This window comes from Bombina bombina, chromosome 7 (assembly GCF_027579735.1).
Source record: "Bombina bombina isolate aBomBom1 chromosome 7, aBomBom1.pri, whole genome shotgun sequence".
Lineage (NCBI taxonomy): Eukaryota > Metazoa > Chordata > Amphibia > Anura > Bombinatoridae > Bombina > Bombina bombina.
In genome coordinates this window covers 519,137,110-519,155,162 of record NC_069505.1, presented here as the reverse complement: position 1 = coordinate 519,155,162, position 18,053 = coordinate 519,137,110, and the positions used below count along the sequence as shown (strand labels likewise).

General features: G+C 37.4%; 1 protein-coding gene across 1 annotated transcript in view; it reads right to left on the bottom strand.

The window, feature by feature from the left end:
* Positions 1–18,053, bottom strand: part of PRX (periaxin) — a 76,893-nt gene that overhangs the window by 47,672 nt on the left and 11,168 nt on the right. The window contains exon 2 of the mRNA XM_053721777.1: positions 4,451–4,506. The gene's annotated coding sequence lies outside the window, so the exon portion shown is untranslated. The remainder of the gene's footprint in view (positions 1–4,450; positions 4,507–18,053) is intronic.

Genomic DNA, 18,053 nt, shown 5'->3' with positions numbered 1-18,053 from the left:
AAGTTACTCCTCTGCTCCACATTCCCATAGCCAGTATACAGACTTCTTCAAACCTTCCTTCAGTATACGCAGACTTTGCGGGTGTGTTTGAGAAAAAAGCAGCCGACGTGCTGCCACCCCACCATCCTTATCTTGTTCTTAGCAAGATCGACCTTATGGAGGACTTATCCACTCTTCAAGGCTGAAACCAAATCCATGGAGGAGTACATCAAAGGGAACCTAGCTAAAGGTTTCATTCGCCCTTCCTCCTCTCCTGCTGGGGCAGGCTTCTTTTTTGTCAGTAAAAAAGAATGGTGGGCTCAGACCCTGCATTGACTACAGGGCCTTGAATAACATAACCATCAAGAATCGCTATCCCATACCATTGATCACCGAACTGTATGACTCACTCTAGGATTCTCGCTTTTACACCATATTGGACTTACATGGGGCATACAATCTGATTCGCATCTTTCCAGGTCACAAATGGAAGACCGCCTTCAACACAAGATCTGGGCATTACGAATACTTTGTCAACGATGTCTTCCGTGACCTCCTCAACCCGCACTGTCATCGTCTATCTGGATGATATCCTTGCATTCTCTTCCACTTTAGAGGAGCATCATAGACACGTGAGACAGGTGCTTCTACGTCTCAGAGACAATTCTTTAGTAGCCAAGCTAGAAAAGTGTGAGTTTATCAAGTTCAAATCCAATTCCTTGGTTATGTCATCTCGAAGGAGGGTTTTGCCATGGATCCTGCTAAACTCCTGCTTTGAAGGAATTACAGAGGTTCTTGGGGTTCTCCAATTATTACTGCAAGTTTATAAAGAACTCTTCTCAAACAGTTACTCCTCTCTCGGAATTGACAAAACGGAACAAATACTGCAAACATTGGCCTCCTGAAGCCATAAATGCCTTCGCTTGTCTGAAAAAGGCTTTCTGTTCAGCTCCTATGCTCCGCCATCCTGATCCTGACCTACAGTTAACTTTAGTAGTTGATTCCTCCGAGATAGGGGCTGGAGCAGTTCTTACCCAAAGGGATCCTTTGACTTCCAAGTCACACCCTGTAGCCTTTTTCTTTAAATGCTTTACTCCTGCTGAGAGGAACTACAATGTGGGTAATCGTGAACTCTTAGCCATTAAGATGACTTTGACTGAATGGCGTTATTTGTTAGAGAGCACCGCCAATCCCATTCAAATTCTCACCGACCACAAGAATCTGACTTACCTAGAGACTGCTCATCGACTCAATCCTCAGGAGGTCAGGTGGGTCTTGTTCTTTTCCTGTTTTAACTTTGTGGTCTCTTATCTTCCTGGGACCAAGAATAAGAAGGCGGATGCCCTTTCCCGTCAGTTCCCTCACTCAAGTGACTCCTCTGAAGCTCCTATTGAACACATCATACCTCCCTCCTGTGTGGTTGCTCAACTTAAAACCACCCTTCTGCAAAGATTGCAACGTGTCCAGTCTAGTAAACCTCCTAGAGCCCCTGTGGCCTCCGATATCCTCTTTGTACCTCTGAACCTACGCACCCCTGTGCTATCCTGGGCTCTTGATAGTAAACTCTCAGGACATCCTGGTTTGACTAGGACTTTTAAGCATCTTTCCCAACACGTATGGTGGCCTACTATGAAGTCTGACGCTCAGGATTATATGAAAGCCTGCACAACTTGTGCTGCTAACAAAATTCCCCGATCCTTGCCTTCTGGCTTGCTCCAAGCATTGTCCATTCCCAAAAAAACATGGACACACATAACAATGGACTTCATTGTGGACCTTCCTCCTTCTGACCACCATACAGTTATCTGGGTTGTGGTGGAACGCTTTTCCAGACTGGCTCATTTTGTACCCCTAACCAAACTGCCTTCTGCCCAATAATTAACGTCTCTTTTTCTCTTGCATGTGTTACGACTTCATGGCATTCCTGTGAATATTGTTTCCGACAGAGGTCCACAGTTCATCTTTACCTTTTGGAGAGCCTTTTGTTACTTGATTGGAACCACTGTTTCCTTGTCTTTTGGCTACCATCCTCAGACCAATGGACTAACTGAGAAAGGAAACCAGGATCTTGAAGCCTGTCTTAGAGCCTTTGTCAACGCTCACCATACCAACTGGTCTGAGTTGTTACCCCTAGCTGAGCTGGCAAGAAACTCTTCTCTTAAATGTTCTCCATTTCAAGCCGCAGCAGGGTATCAACCTTGTGTCTTACCTCTCTCTGCTACGTGCACTGGTATAAAAAGTTTGCTGATCGTCATAGAGCTTCTGTACGTGCCATCTCAGTGGGTGAATGTGTTTGGGTCTCTACTCGACATATTCGTCTACGTCAACCCTGTCACAAATTGGGGCCTATGTTTATTGGCCCTTACAAGGTCCTGAAAAGATTGTCTCCTGTTGCCTACAAAGTGGCCTTACCCAAAACCCTGCGCATACACCCAGTCTTCCACATCTCACTACTCAAGCCTTACATCAAGAATAGATATACCCGGCTCCGAGCTCCTCCTCCTCTGCTCCTAGTCCATGGTGACCCTGAATATGAGGTAGCTAAGATCCTGGACTCCAGATACAGGCACAGACAACTGCAGTATCTAATACACTGGAAGGGTTACTCTGTGGCAGATCATTCCTGGGTTCCTGCCTGTGATGTGCATGCTCCATCTTTGGTCTCCAGTTTCCATGCTGCTCATCCTTTGAGGCCAGCCCTGGTTCCCAGAGGGAACCCTTGAGAAGGGGGCTATGTCACACCGTGCCGCTCTAACCTTTGCTAGGGGCGCGGTTTCTCCTTCCCTGCTCGTTGCCAGGGGCTTTGTCAGGTCCGGATGCTTGCGGCGCTGATATCATCTCCGCATGCTCCTCTCTCTGAGATGCTGGTCTGGATTCCTGTGGCGCAAGTCCTGTGCCTATGTAAGTCCCTCAATAGCGATCTTTCACTGCCCAAGTATAGGTGTTATTTTGTGTGCTCCTGGGTGTGATAGATTGTTATTAGAGTATTGCCTTAATGTGTTTGAACCCTGCCTGTCTGACTACTCTGCCTGTTATACCCCTGAATTGCTGGATTGATATACTGCTCCTGAACTCTGCCTCTCTGACTACTCTGCCTGTTTAACCCCTAAATTGCTGAAGTGATATACTACTGCTGAACCCTGCCTGTCTGACTACTCTGCCTGTTTAACCCCTAATTTGCTGGATTGAAATACTGCTGCTGAACCCTGCCTGTCTGACTACTCTGCTTATTAAACCCCTGTTGTTCTGGATTGCCTTTTTGTTGCCGAACCCTGCCTCCCGGACCATTTTAGTGGCGTGCCCTTGGATTGCTTTACCGTTGCCAAACCCTGCCTGCCTGACCATTCTAGTGGTTTGTCCTTGGACTGCTCTGCCGTTGCCGCTGGGGACTGTCCTGTATCTCAATGTTAAAGCCCTTTGCCTTTTTTTTCTGACACCTGTGATCTCATATCTTTGAGCCCTTACAACTTTTTTGTGCAATATTTTTTTATAAATAATTTTTATTAGATGGTGTTAATATGAGTGTAACTGTACTTTATAATGTATTTTTTAAGTGTTTTGCGCAACTTTTTTGTTTTGGAAAACAGCCACAGCTCTGAGAACACGGAAAGGATTGAAGCATTAATCTTGATTGCGCTAGCACAGTCAAAATTTCGCTCAACATTTTAATATCAGCGCAGTAAAAAAAAATGTTTGCGCCTCACTTATACTCTAGTCCATACTGTATTAAATCCCCCTAGAGGATGACCCAAGTAATTGGCGGTATAAGATGTATTGGATGTGCATAAAGTCTGTGATTGGATATAAAAATGAATTTGCTACAGGTAGACTCTGAAATTTGTAAAAGCAACTTTTATATAGTGATTTTTTTAAAATTAAAGTTATATTTAAAGGGACAGTCTAGTCCAAAGTAAAATTCCATGATTCAAATAGAGAAGGTTATTTTAAACAATTTTCCAATTTACTTTTATCACCAATTTTGCTTGTTCTCTTGGTATGCTTAGTTGAAAGCTAAACCTAGGAGGTTCATATGCTAATTTCTAAGCCCTTGAAGGCCGCCTCTTCTCTCAGTGCATTTTCACAGTTTTTCACCACTAGAGGGTGTTAGTTTATGTGTGTCATATAGATAACACTGTGCTCACACATGTGGAGTTTAGGTAAGCCAACTCTGATTGGCTAAAATGGATGTCTGTCAAAAGAACTGAAATAAGTGGGCAGTTTGCAGAAGCTTAGATACAAGGTAATTTACAGAGGTAAAACGTGTATTTATATAACTGTGTTGGTTGTGCCAAACTAGGGAATGGGTAATAAATGGATTATCTATATTTTTAAACAATAACAATTCTGGTGTAGATCCCTTTAAGTGGTTGCTTTTAAAGCAATGTTTGAGATTTATGCACTTAATACAGAAAAAAACACGAGGGCAGCTGTATAAGAAAGCTACTTACAGCTGTATAAGAAAGCTACTTACAGAGGTTTCACAAGCTGCACTTGAAACATAGCCTTCTGAGGTCCCTCTCTCTGTGCCTGTGGGGGAAAAATAAACGTTACCAAAAAAGAAAAAAAAATTATAAAGGCCATACAAAAATTGAGTAAGTTACAAAGCATATTAAACATTTTCAGATAGTAAAATATTTAATTATGTGTAGTACAAAAATGCTTTGAAATATACTTTCTTTATCTATTTTGTCCGCTTTTGTGTAAAAATTATGGGCTTTCCAGTTCACCTGAGTTTTTATAGAGTAATGGGCACCTCCATGTTGAAATCTACGTTTCCTTTATTTAATCTTCTCTAATGAGGACAAAGGTGACAATGAATATGTAGTATATAGCAATGTTAAAGTGACCTTAAACCCTTTTAAGTAGGTATTTAACACTGTGTACCTTAGTACCAGATATATTTAAAAAATGTACTTAAGAATTCTCATTTAACCATTTTGCTACTGGTAATTTCCGATAAAAATCTGCTCAAAATGCCAGAGAAATTTTAGCATTTTTGCTGTTAGTCCGTTTAAACAGAAATAGAGCCTTTTTATTTACCTATGAACTATCTCTTTCTCTCTCTCTCTCTCTCTCTCTCTCTCTCTCTCTCTCTCTCTCTCTCTATATATATATATATATATATATATATATGTAGGCAACCCAAGGTGTTAATCTAGGCCTATTTGGCCACCAAAAACGATCATATAAAAAATAACTTTGGGTTTATCACTAAAATTATTTACACACAACTACTGCAGTCATAAGACAAAATAGTTGTAAAAACTTATTTGGGGTCCCCTTTATTCAGAAACAGCAGGTATGCTTGTGTTTGCCGTTGTTTTTTAGGAATTAGAACCAGGGCTTAGGGTTTCTGCTGGACCAACTCTGTTCTAAATTTATCTATTTATCTGTTCGTTTGTATGTCTATCAGGCTTGGCGCCAGCTGGGTCACATAGCTATTGGCTAAGAGGTGGAAACGTCACCTCACAGCAAAATATCGTTCTGCCATGGGCTGCCTGAGGACTCAGAGCTCAGTGCAAGTCACTAGACTCTATGATTTATTTTTCTAGTATCCTCCATAGTAAGGATGATAACACAATTTGGGACTATCCCCTGGGTGTCTCCAGCAAGAGATTGTGACCAAACATTTAAACATTTATCTCTGCTAATCACTCACTGATTAGGTAATCGCTCAATTATTTGTTTGTATTTTATCTTTCTACTCACAAATTAAAATTTTCCATTTATTTTTAATAAACTGAACTTTTTTTAAATAATTTTTGGACAGATGTATGTTGTTTAATATTTAAATTATTAACCAGAAAATGTTCTTTGACATTTGTTTTAGCATTCAAATACAGTATATCCGTAAAACAAATGTACAGTAGATTTGAACATTCAGATTTAACAAAAAAAATGTACCATATTTCTTTGTTGAACAGTTTTGGTCCCTATGTGGAGTGGGTATTGAGGTTTCAAAAATAATAAGTGCATATCTATGATAAATGATGTAGGGTTCAAATAAATTAGTACCCCATTTTTTATTTTAACTTTTTATGTGTCTGTTTATTTTCTGCCAGGAAAAAAAATACTGTAAATGAGTTTGAGTTCTTAAAAGAAAAAAAATAAATAAATATATATATATATATATATATATATATATATTTACATACACACATACATACATATAATATATAGCCAATACAGTTTTAAATGTTTATGATCAGCAAACAAACCTAGGGATTATTAAAGGTAGGTAAGCAATGCAGTAGTGCAGCAGAAAAAGCAAGAAAGACGCAGGATAGAATATCAGTGTTGTAAAGAAAAAGCTATTAAAATCTATTAAAAGTGAGGTATTTATGCAACTCTATAGAACATGTCACTTAGACTATTGTGTACAATTTTCCACACCCTATCCCTAGAAGTATACAAATAAACTAGATACTGTAAACAGAAGGGTACTAAACTATAACATGGTTTGAATAACACAACCCATGGAGAAAGACATGAATATGCATAGCTGTTGGGTTTCTAGATTAAGATGATAGTCATCCATAAAACTGAAATATTTTCACAATAGGTTTAACACCAGAACAAGGGTTATGATATCAGTTCAGTAGCAGTTTATATAAGCACTTGTCATCGCAAAGGGAGGTTGAGACATGACTTCCAAAAGTGGTGGTAAGGAGACCATAAGAGAATACAATAATGCTAAACTTCACATGCATACACATAAACATCTCAGTATTTGTTTATTTATTATTTATGTTGTTGGAGGTCTCTCCTGTTGCGTGCAAATGGAATAATGATGATATTGTAACCCTGGCTAAGACTTTTATTATGCAAAGCCAAGGGCAGTGTCCTCACCTGCTACTCAGCTGGGCTATTTTTGGAAGCAGAGGCTGAATGGCTGGGACATATGGATGGGATAAACACACAGCTGTTATTTCCACTCTCTCATCTGGGGTCTTCCTTGTTAAAATCACTCATGATGTTTGCTCGATACACTAAGGAATGAAATTACTGTGTCTTGGAGAGGTAAGTTGCACTTTAGTGAATCAACTCTTTAGAATACTATAAGGAAAATTTCCCTATGTCTTTTTTAATTTTAATTAATAATTTATAATTAAATAATTATATAAATTCATAATTTTCATTTCTACTTGGACAAAAATATTTTAAATGCTATTGTTAGATGTACTTTGTTAAAGCAGAAGTCGTGTGTAGTCTAGTACAGTAATATTGTATTATGCTGCAGGATAAAATGTAAGTTAAAAAGCCTGTCATTCCCTTTAAAAAAAAAGAAAAGAAAAACATTTGTAATGTTCCTAAAATACCAGTACTCTTAAATACATAACTGAACATCTGTATGATGCTTTAAATTAATATTTCTTGTGTGTTTTATTTTCTTTCCTATTTAAAAAAAAAAAAGAGCACTCACATCCTGTCTACTGTCAATGTGGAACAGATTAGATTCATGTTTACACTCACATATCTTTATAATATGAAAAAATATGACTCTTCACTCACTGAAAAATGTATTGTTCCTTAGTACTGAGAAGCAACAAAATACATACTTCTTAAATATATTAAAAAAAATACATCAAAATAAGTTAAAATTCATAAAAAAAAGAAAGAAAAGAAAAATAAAGCTTTTGTTTTAAAAGTCAGAATTTGTGAGTATTTTATATTAAAGTTTTAATAAATTAATTAACTAATCAATTACACAGGTAATTAAAAAAAAAAAAAAATATTTAAGGTGAAGAGTTAGACCAGTATTTTTTTTTTTTTCTTTAAGTTTTTTTTAGGGTGTTAAATTAAAAACAAATAATTCATTATTTATTATATTTTAATAGAATTAACTTATTATATTTTAATATAAATTTGTTTCTGACCAAGAGAAGTATAAAATACAAACCTGCAACTGTATGTGAAATGTATCAATGAACACAGTAATTGAATTTTATTGCAAAAACAATTCACCATTAATATTAGGTAATTTCATAATGATCAATTTTTTTTTTACATTTTATTCAGATGTTTAACTGAAAAATATTATAATTAATTATTTGTTATTATTATAATTAATAAAATTGGTTTTCAACCCGGATTTTTAAAAACAAAAAAACATGTTTTTAATGTGTCACTGTGTGTGCTTTAATTATTTCCTGATTTTTTCCACACATATCACGGTGTACAGATTTGAACTTTGTTTTCATAACATTGCATAGACAACATTTCTTGCTCAATCAGAAGAAACAGTGCCAGTGCCCATTCCAGTTTCCCACGCCTGGCATGGCGCTGCCCACAGGCAGTCATTACGAGAAAGGTCAGCGTTTCATAGATTAAATTCCTGTCTTTTTACTGGACAATGGTACGCTTTCCCGGGACCCCCTCAAAAGGCATTGCAGGCATACCAAGGAAAGGTTTGTATAGGGATAAACAATGCCTTACTGAGTGGTTAAGTAACCCTTCTGTGGCTGGAACCTTTGCAACAGTTCTTCTGTAACCCAATATGCTCTATAGGCCTTCTATAAACATCACAGCTTAGCACAGCAGCACAGTCTTTTTCAACTTTAAAGCATTTGAGAAGCTAAATTTGTATAAATTATTTTTCAAACACAATTTCTAGCAGTGAATACAATTCAGGTCATGACTCACTAAACTAAAGAATGACTGATGTTGCCGTTTACTGTGCTTCAAATTTTTCCCTAACAAACCGATTGTGTACTGCATAAAATACGCCAGTGTATGAAATTATTATTATGAGAAAATAACATAAAATGTGACACCAAATGATTCTTGTGTTACAGTTTGTAAAATAGACTGTAAGCTTGCTGAGACTTGACTAAAAGCTCTTCAAGAAAGCATATCTCACTATACCTCTAGATTGTAAGCTCCTTGTGATGGAATTTCCAACTATACCACTAAGCTCTATGATAAAGAGTCTCCAATTCTACAACTAGAGTGTTAGCTACTCAAAATAAAGTATATCATATTACCACTGGATTGTAAGCTCCTTGGGACAAAGTCTCCAAGTATACCACTAGATCACAAGCTTCTTAGGACAAAGTGTCCATTATACCACTAGATTTTAAGCTCCTTGACATGGAGTATCTCATTCTATTAGATTGTAAGCTTTTGGGACACATTATACCAATATATTATAAGCTCTTTGGGATAGATTCTCATATGATACCACTAGACTGAAAGCTTCTTGGGATGAAGTCATCCATTACACCACTAGACTGTAAACTTCTCTGGATAGTATCTACCATACCATTAGACAGTAAGCTCTTTGGGACAGAGTCTCACACAAGACTGTAAGCTTCTTTAGATAGTATCTACTATACCATAAGGCTCCTTGGGACACTGTCTTTCATTATACCCCTAGACTGTATGCTGCTTGTGACAAGCTCTCTCATTATACCTCTAGATTATAATATACTTGAAATAGAGTCTCTCAATATACCTCTAGATTTTAAGCTCCATGGGGCAGGTTCTCTCATTATACCACTAGACAGTAAGATCATTGTGACAGGCTTTCTCCTTTTACTACTAGATGGTAAGCTCCTTGTGACAGGGTCTCTCATTATACCATTAGATTGTAATATCTTTGTGACAGACTCATACCACTAGATTGTGAGCATATTGTAACCGGTTCTCTTCTTGTACTAATAGATTTTAAGCTCCATGTGAGGGGATCTCTCATTATACCTCTAGATTGTAAGCTCTTTAGGACAGGGTCTCTTATTATTTCACTAGATTGTAATATATTTGTGACAGACTCATACCACTAGATTGTGAGCATATTGTAACCGGTTCTCTTCTTATACTACTAGATTTTAAGCTCCATGTGAGGGGATCTCTCATTATACCTCTAGATTGTAAGCTCTTTAGGACAGGCTCTCTCATTATACCACTAAATTATAAGCTCCTTGCAACAGGTTTTCTCATTATACCACTAGATTGTAAGCTCTTTGAGATAGGCTCTCTAATTATACCACTAGATTGCAAGCTCCTTGCTAAAGGCTCGCTCATTATACCACTAGATTGTAAGACCTTTGAGATAGGGTCTCTCATTATACCACTAGATTGTAAGCTCTTTGAGACAGACTCTCTCATTATACCACTAGATTGCAAGCTCCTTGCAACAGGCTCGCTCATTATACCACTAGATTGTAAGCTCCTTGTGACAAGCTCTCTTATTATGCAACTAGATTGCAAGCTCTTTGGGACAGGGTCTCTCATTATACCACTAGATTGTAATCTTCATGGGACTTGCTCTCTCATTATACCACTAGATTGTAAGTTCTTTGGGACAGGCTCTCTCATTATACCACTAAATTGTAAGCTTTTTGAGACAGGGTCTCTCATTATACCACTAGATTGTTGGCTCTTTGGGACAGGGTCTTTCATTATACCACTAGATTGTAAGCTCTTTGGGACAGGGTCTCTCATTATACCACTAGATTGTAAGCTCTTTGAGACAGGGTCTTTCATTATACCACTAGATTGTAAGCTCTTTGGGACAGGGTCTCTCATTACACCACTAGATTGTAAGTTATTCAGGACAGGCTTTCTTATTATACCACTAGATTGTAAGTTAATCGGGACAGGCTTTCTCATTATACCACTAGATTGTAAGTTATTCAGGACAGGCTTTCTTATTATACCACTAGATTGTAAGTTATTTGGGACAGGCTTTCTCATTATACCACTAGATTGTAAGTTATTCGGGACAGGCTTTCTTATTACACCACTAGATTGTAAGTTATTCAGGACAGGCTTTCTTATTATACCACTAGATTGTAAGTTATTTGGGACAGGCTTTCTCATTATACCACTAGATTGTAAGTTATTTGGGACAGGCTCTCTCATTACCACTACACTATAAGTTCCCTGCTACAGGGTCACTGATTACAATGACACACAATTTGTATATTCCAGTATCAGCCCTACACAGGGGGCGGGTAATGACATGTTGCCTTTTTTACAGACTCTGGCTTTGCTGCAGCCACAGAAACTCAAAGATTCTCACAGCTGTGGCTCCATTATCCATTTTTGGACCCACTCTGGAACAGGTTTATGGTTTATTATCCTCCCGTCACACAGTGCCACCCACGCAGGCTTTGAATGTCACCCAGCACAACAAGTCAACAAACAACATGTTTGCCTTCCTCAACCTAATGATGTCTAAAAAAACTTACATGCTCACACTGTGACACATTCATAACATAAAACTCTAAGTTTTATTTTTTTTTTTAATTTTCTTTGGTCAATGAACCTTTATAGAACATTGATAAAGTGCAAAATTCTCTAACTCTGCAAACTCTGTGTGAATGCTGCAAGTAAAAGTAATCTGACCAGTGAATAAAAATGACCAGTAAATAAAGTAGATTTGCATAATCAATAAATGCATGTTAACAAGACAATGCAATATCAATTAGTCTGAACATAAAATGAGTAGACACATTTCAAAGTTATGTCTATTTCAACTCCTTCTGTATCATGTGACAGCCATCAGCCAATCACAAATGCATATATGTATATTCTGTGAATTCTTGCACATGCTCAGTAGGAGATGGTGACTCAAAAAGTGTAAATATAAAATGAATGTGCACATTTTGTTAAAGGAAGTAAATTGGAAACTTGATTAAAATTGTATGCTCTATCTGAATCATGAAAGTTTAATTTTGGCTTGAGTGTCCCTTTAAATTCCTTTTCCATGTAATATTTTAAACGTTGATAAAGGGAGTGAATATTCCATTACTTCTAATTAAGCTTTAAAATTTTAGTTTTTTCTATTTTGCAACACAAAAACTTAATATTGTGTATTTTCTGATGCAAATTTCAGCTTTTAGTATTTCGTTTCTTTGGACTGACCCAGTCCATTACACATTATTATTTCCTTAAAAGGGACATTAATCACTTTGAGATAGTAATATAAAATGATACATCATATGTTTTTAAAAAAATCTACAGTATCTTTCATTATTTATTTTGTCCCTTTTTCCTGTAATTCCGTACCTGTTAGAAATGGAAGTGTTATATCCCACACAGCCATTGGCTGCACACTCTAGTGATCTATTTATAACTGTCGCTAATTGGCTACAGCAGAGAAGGTAACCTAGGTTACAACATGGCAGCTCCCACTGTTTTATAGACACAACAACTTTACATTTAGTTTGTCAATATTTAAACAGCTAAAAATAAATCTACATGTTATTGTCAGACTAATCTTTGACTGCATCATTCTATCTATCATTTATTTAGTGTTTAATGTCCCTTTAAAATCTTTGTTCCAACTTAAGAATCTGGGATATAGATGAGAAGCATGATGCTCTTTGTATTTCAAAATAAAGTCTATGCTTATGCTACATGTTTTTATATGGAAAAGCCACTAGTTCAGTTGTGGTATATAGGAATGCCTCCCACCCCCTAATGTGCATCTGTGGTTTATAAATAAACTCTTTAAAAAAAAAAAAAAAGTAGAATCACTTCATGTGAGATTCCAGCAACTTCAGAAGGGCTCTGCTTTTAGAACAACTAAAAATCCTCTTTACAGGGAAGTCTAAAAGTAGTTTTAGTCTGAGAGCACATCTAACATCTAACTAAGCTTCTCCTCCAATTAAGAGAAAGAATACAAGTGGAGCGCTAACAGTTACACGGGAGCAAAAATGGGTTTATCGTGCGTGTTTGCGCACATCGGGTTTTCCGCTCGTATTTACAAGTTGAAAGTAAACATGATTGCTTGAGTACAATTTACGCCAGAATGATATAATAACACCATCTATTAAAAATTATTCACAAAAAATATTGCGCAAAAAGTGCTCAAAGATATGAGGTCTCAGATGTTAGAGAAAAAAGGCTGTAAAGGGCTTTGACATAGAGATACATACATACCTGTCTAAAGATGTATATGTATGTTTGTATATATATACATATGTATTTTTATGTGTATATATGTACTTAAAGACGTATATACACATACAAATATATATGTACACATACTGTATATATAAGTCCGTTGGAACCCTTCGCAGTAAGTAGATGAACACATGTAAAATCTTATTTATGCAATATTCAAATTTAATAAGGTGTTATAGGGGGATATTTATCAAAGCGTCAACCGAAAATACACTTGAATTCCGCGTCGTAATTATCGCGAGATTGATCCGCCGTAGTAATCAAAGCGCCAAGATCGGCAAATGTTGAAATGTGTGACGTAACATATGATCCTGCGATCTCAATCTGACACAGATCGACGCGAGTTTAAAACCCATGGAATTTGAGCAGAATCGTGTTCATTTGCCCTCCTATTCGACACTATTTGAAGCTCTCAAGAAGTTATCAAAATTTCTACAGTTACGCTTGCGTCTTTTCCACCTCAGCGTACCTGGTTTTCAATCCGCAACCCTTCAGGTCGCGGATGCCATAGAACTCAATGGGAGTCTGAAAACACAGAAAGCTTATGTTCGATACTGCAAGAGAATGAAGTATATTACATAATAAAAGTAAATTAGAAACTTTATTAAAATTGTATACCCTTTCTAAATCATACAATATTATTGCTCCACATTTGGTGCACTAGTAGATATAGGGATAAAAATGAAAATTACATTACTACTTATAGATTATGCTACAACTTTGTCTCTCATTACAAATCAAGGGGACAATATTATTTCTACATATTTGGTGCAAAGTTTTGCGCCAAACTTGTTGCACTAATAGATATAGAGATAAAAATGAAATAAATACACAACATAATATAGCTAACTTCCTTTTTATTTGTTTGAAAAAAAATCTATGTGCACCATGTTTAAGCCATGTAATTCATGTACCACTCTCCACTTCGCACCATATTTGATGCAACACTTTTCGCACCAATTATGACGCCAACTCCTAAAGAACCCAACACTAGTGAACTTTTCCACCACTTTTGATTGGAATATGCATAATCACATGATTTATGACATCAGCCAATCTGATTCAAATATACATTATAAACTATAACTAACAAATTAAATTGCTCGATACTTGTGTCATTGATCACTCATCAGAACTTGTAAGTGCCATTTGTTACATTGTGTATTACACTTTGAAAGTATGTATATGTGAAATTAGTCTTAAACATAAACATTGATGCTGACTTTAGGACACACAGTGTAATATTTTAGACAAAGATTTTAAAATTTGATGTTTGATTCAATAGAATCTTAAGCTGATAGCTCAAAGGGATAGCCCACCTAACTTTAAACTGCCATGAATCAGATACAGCAGAAATTAAAATCACCTCTTTACTGTCATGCTATTTTCAGTGTATTTCTTCCTTCTCTTGAGCTGGCAGGAACCAACCTTGTGCTTAAAGGGTCATTAAACTACCATCATCAGAAAATCAGAAATATGTATTGAAGAATACATACTTGAAAACAAGAGAAATCTCAATGTATCCTTCCTGGTAAATTTTTTTATAAATAAATAAATATATAGAACATATTCTGCTATGTGAAGAACGTTGGTATGTGAAATATTCATATTTTCATATCGGTTTAGCACACTTGAGAATATGGGGCGAATCTATCAAGCTCCGCACTGTCGGATCAGGTCCGCCAGACTTTCTTAAATAGGCGCCTATGTGATCATGTTTGCGCGCAAGTATGGTGTTAGTTATTTTTCCACTTTTTTTGCTCCATTGAATTCTACGGGGGAATAGGTTATTGTGTGCGCAATATTCTAAGTTTGGCTTTTTACGCGCGTCGGGTTAGCGCATAAGCAAATTCAGTTTACTTTCAACTCATAATACAAGCGCAACCCAACGCGTGCAAAAAGCTTACTTCTAGTGTATTACCAGGAGTTTCTCAGCTAATTACGTTTACTCATGGTCCACAGGAATGGATTACAAGAGAATTAAATCTGAGACAGACCTAAAAAAAATATATCACTTAGTAAACACTTAAACAGGGCATTTTACTCATCCTGCACAAAGCTGCATATCTCAGCTAGATGTCTGTGTCCCTTAGTGAATGGATTATTTTTTTTAAACAGGGCGTTCTCACCGGGATCCTAAGGAAATAAAAACCAGTTCCTGTGTGTGTTATTGCTAGCACGGTCGCATGCTGGCCACTGCACTCTCATTTCCTTTTACATCCCTGCGGTTAGAAAATATTCTGGGAAAATATTCTGGGGTCCATACTACGCAGAGCCCTGTATTAGAAATAACTGGGTGGTTCTAGTCTTTAAATGGATATAAAACACAATTTTTTCTTTCATGATTCAGATAGATGCAGGGATGGGCAAGAGGTAGATCACGGTCTACCATTGGACCGCAAGTGAATTTTGAGGTGACCGCCTGTAAGATTCCAAAAGTCTGCATTATAAGAGAAAGATTTCTCACACATCTATGGCAGCTAAGCTCTTCACTCAGAATCTAGAATTCTAGATAGAATCTATATTCTGAGTGAAGACCCTCGCCACCGTAGATGTGTGAGAAATCTTTCTCTTATGCAGACTTTTGAAATCGGCTATGACTCTGAGTCTATGACGGCGGTATGGGCACTGTGCTTCAGCATGCGCAATGCGGCTGTAGCTGAACTCGCTGCCCCAGCTTTGGTTACAGGACCTGTCCCCTAATCAACCTGACATGGCGTCCAGCCAATAAAGCTACTTTGTAGAATGAGTCTCGAGCCGTCTTGATTGTGAGACTACTTATCATACGCAGGCACGGGAGACAAATAAGGTTGCTTGACTGTCCCAGTGTGACGTAAAGAGAGAGCTCTCGCAGTGAGTAAAGACAGAGCGCGGCTGTATTTGTTATAAAAGAGTGCGGCTGATTTTTAAAGCTGTATTATTTGTGTCAAAAATAAAATTTTCAGCCAGCAGGTCCTATTTGTGTCAGAAATACAATTTTCAGCCAGCGTGTCCTATTTGTAGCAAAAATACAATTTTTGAAACCGGTTAAACAGTGTGTGCTGGACTATTCTTTGGGGCATATTTACCAAGGTCTGTCGGACCTGATCCGACAGTGCGGATCAGGTCCGACAGACCTTGCTGAATACGGCGAGCAATACGCTCGCCGTATTCAGCATTGCACCAGCAGCTCACAAGAGCTGCTGGTGCAACGCCACCCCTTGCAGACTCGTGGCCAATGGGCCGCCAGCAGGGAGCTGTCAATCAACCCGATCTTACTCGATCGGGTTGATTTCCGGCGATATCTGTCCGCCTGCTCAGAGCAGGCGGACAGGTTATGGAGCAGCGGTCTTTGTGACCTCTGCTTCATAACTGCTGTTTTTGGCGAGCCTGCAGGTTCGCCAGAAACACGGGGCATCAAGCTCCATTCGGAGCTTGATACATATGCCCCTTTGTGTTTTTTGAATAAATACATTATTGTAATTATTATTATCAAGACTGGTGTTTTTTGTTTTTTTTTAGTTAGGTGACCACGTCACTTGGAATAAAATTTGAGGTAGCCCTTGCCTTACAAAAGTCTGCCCACCCCTGAGATAGAGCATGCAATTTTAAGCAACTTTCTAATTTACTCCTATTCATTTTTCTTTGTTCTCTTCGTATGCTTTGTTGACTGAGCAACAATGCCCTACTGGATTCTAACTGAACACATGGGTGAGCCAATGAGTATCGGTATATATATGCAGCCACCAATCAGCAGCTAGAACCTAGGTTCTTTGCTGCTCCTGAGCTTTCCTAGATAAACCTTTCAGCAAAGGATAACAAGAGAAGGAAGGAAATTAAATAATAGAAGTAAATTGGAAAGTTGTTTAAAATTCTCTATCTGAATCATGAAAGAAAAATGTTGGGTTTCGTGTCCCTTTAATAAAATGGGGTGCTATCAAACTTTACCAGAATGCTGCATATCACGATTTGGAAAACGGTACTGGGGCGATATTTTCTCACCATTTGCTGATTTCTTTGCTTTGCTAGATCAGGGCAGGACAGTAAATATTTTAGGCTTTGAGGGCCAAGTGGCAAAAATCAAGAATATTATTTATGTACTTGTGTAACGAGAGAGAAAATAAATTCACACATTTTTTTTATTGGCAGAATTCATAATATATAACGAACAAATTAGCCACTTGGAAAAATAATTTTGCTGCAGCCTCATATTAAATTTTTTATTTTTGTGAAAAAAATGTGCTGTAATGAGATTCCGTTTTAACCGCTTTCCGCCGTTAGGACGTTCCATGTCGTCCTAACTGCGCTGGGCTTTAGCGCCCTTAGGACGTCATGGAATATCCTAGCCGTTTGGCTGTATTGAAACCATAGCAGCTTTCTAACTGGGATTGCGGGCTGGAGGGAGTTCCTAGAGTCATAAGCCCTCCCCCTGACCCAATACCATAATTAAAATAACGCAATTGCATGAACAATCGCATGATTTAAATTTTTACTTATTTTTTACATCGGAACTTGGTTCTGATGTATTCAAATGAGTACTGTCAGGAAAGGGTTAAATTCTCTAATTTTCCTGACTATTGTTTTCATTTGAGTTGGGAATATTGTGTCGATGACGTTTACTGTGCACCGGGCAGCAGTGCTTAGTGAAAAGAGCAGGACATTTACGGTGTCTGATGCAGCTACTTGGCTCTGCCGTTGCAGCGTAAAAGCGGCCAATGACAATTCATAAACATATAAGAGGGGTTGTGTTCAAATGTAACACTGAAATTTGAATTTCATATAATGTTCCCATGCCATAAAATATTCTTCTGTTAAATTTTTTTTCCACCTGAACATTTAAAAATATAAAAAACATTCTTAGATTGTGGGCAACACAAAAACAGAAGCAGGCGTGATTGCAATTTGTCTACATCTGTGCTAGCACAAAGTACACATAAAAAAGATTTGAGAATTGGAGCGCATAGCATCCCAAACTGGGGAATTGAGTCAAACTTGCCAGGTGCAGGCAATGTTACAATTTCTCAATTTGAAGCAAAAACAAATTAAACCACATTTTCAACTTTGTTTCTAGTTGTTGATTATTTACAGGGACATGAAAGGTATTTTATTTTTGCATAGAATATGATAACAATTAGACACTGCATCACAAAAGATATGAAACCCAACATTTTTCATTAATTCAT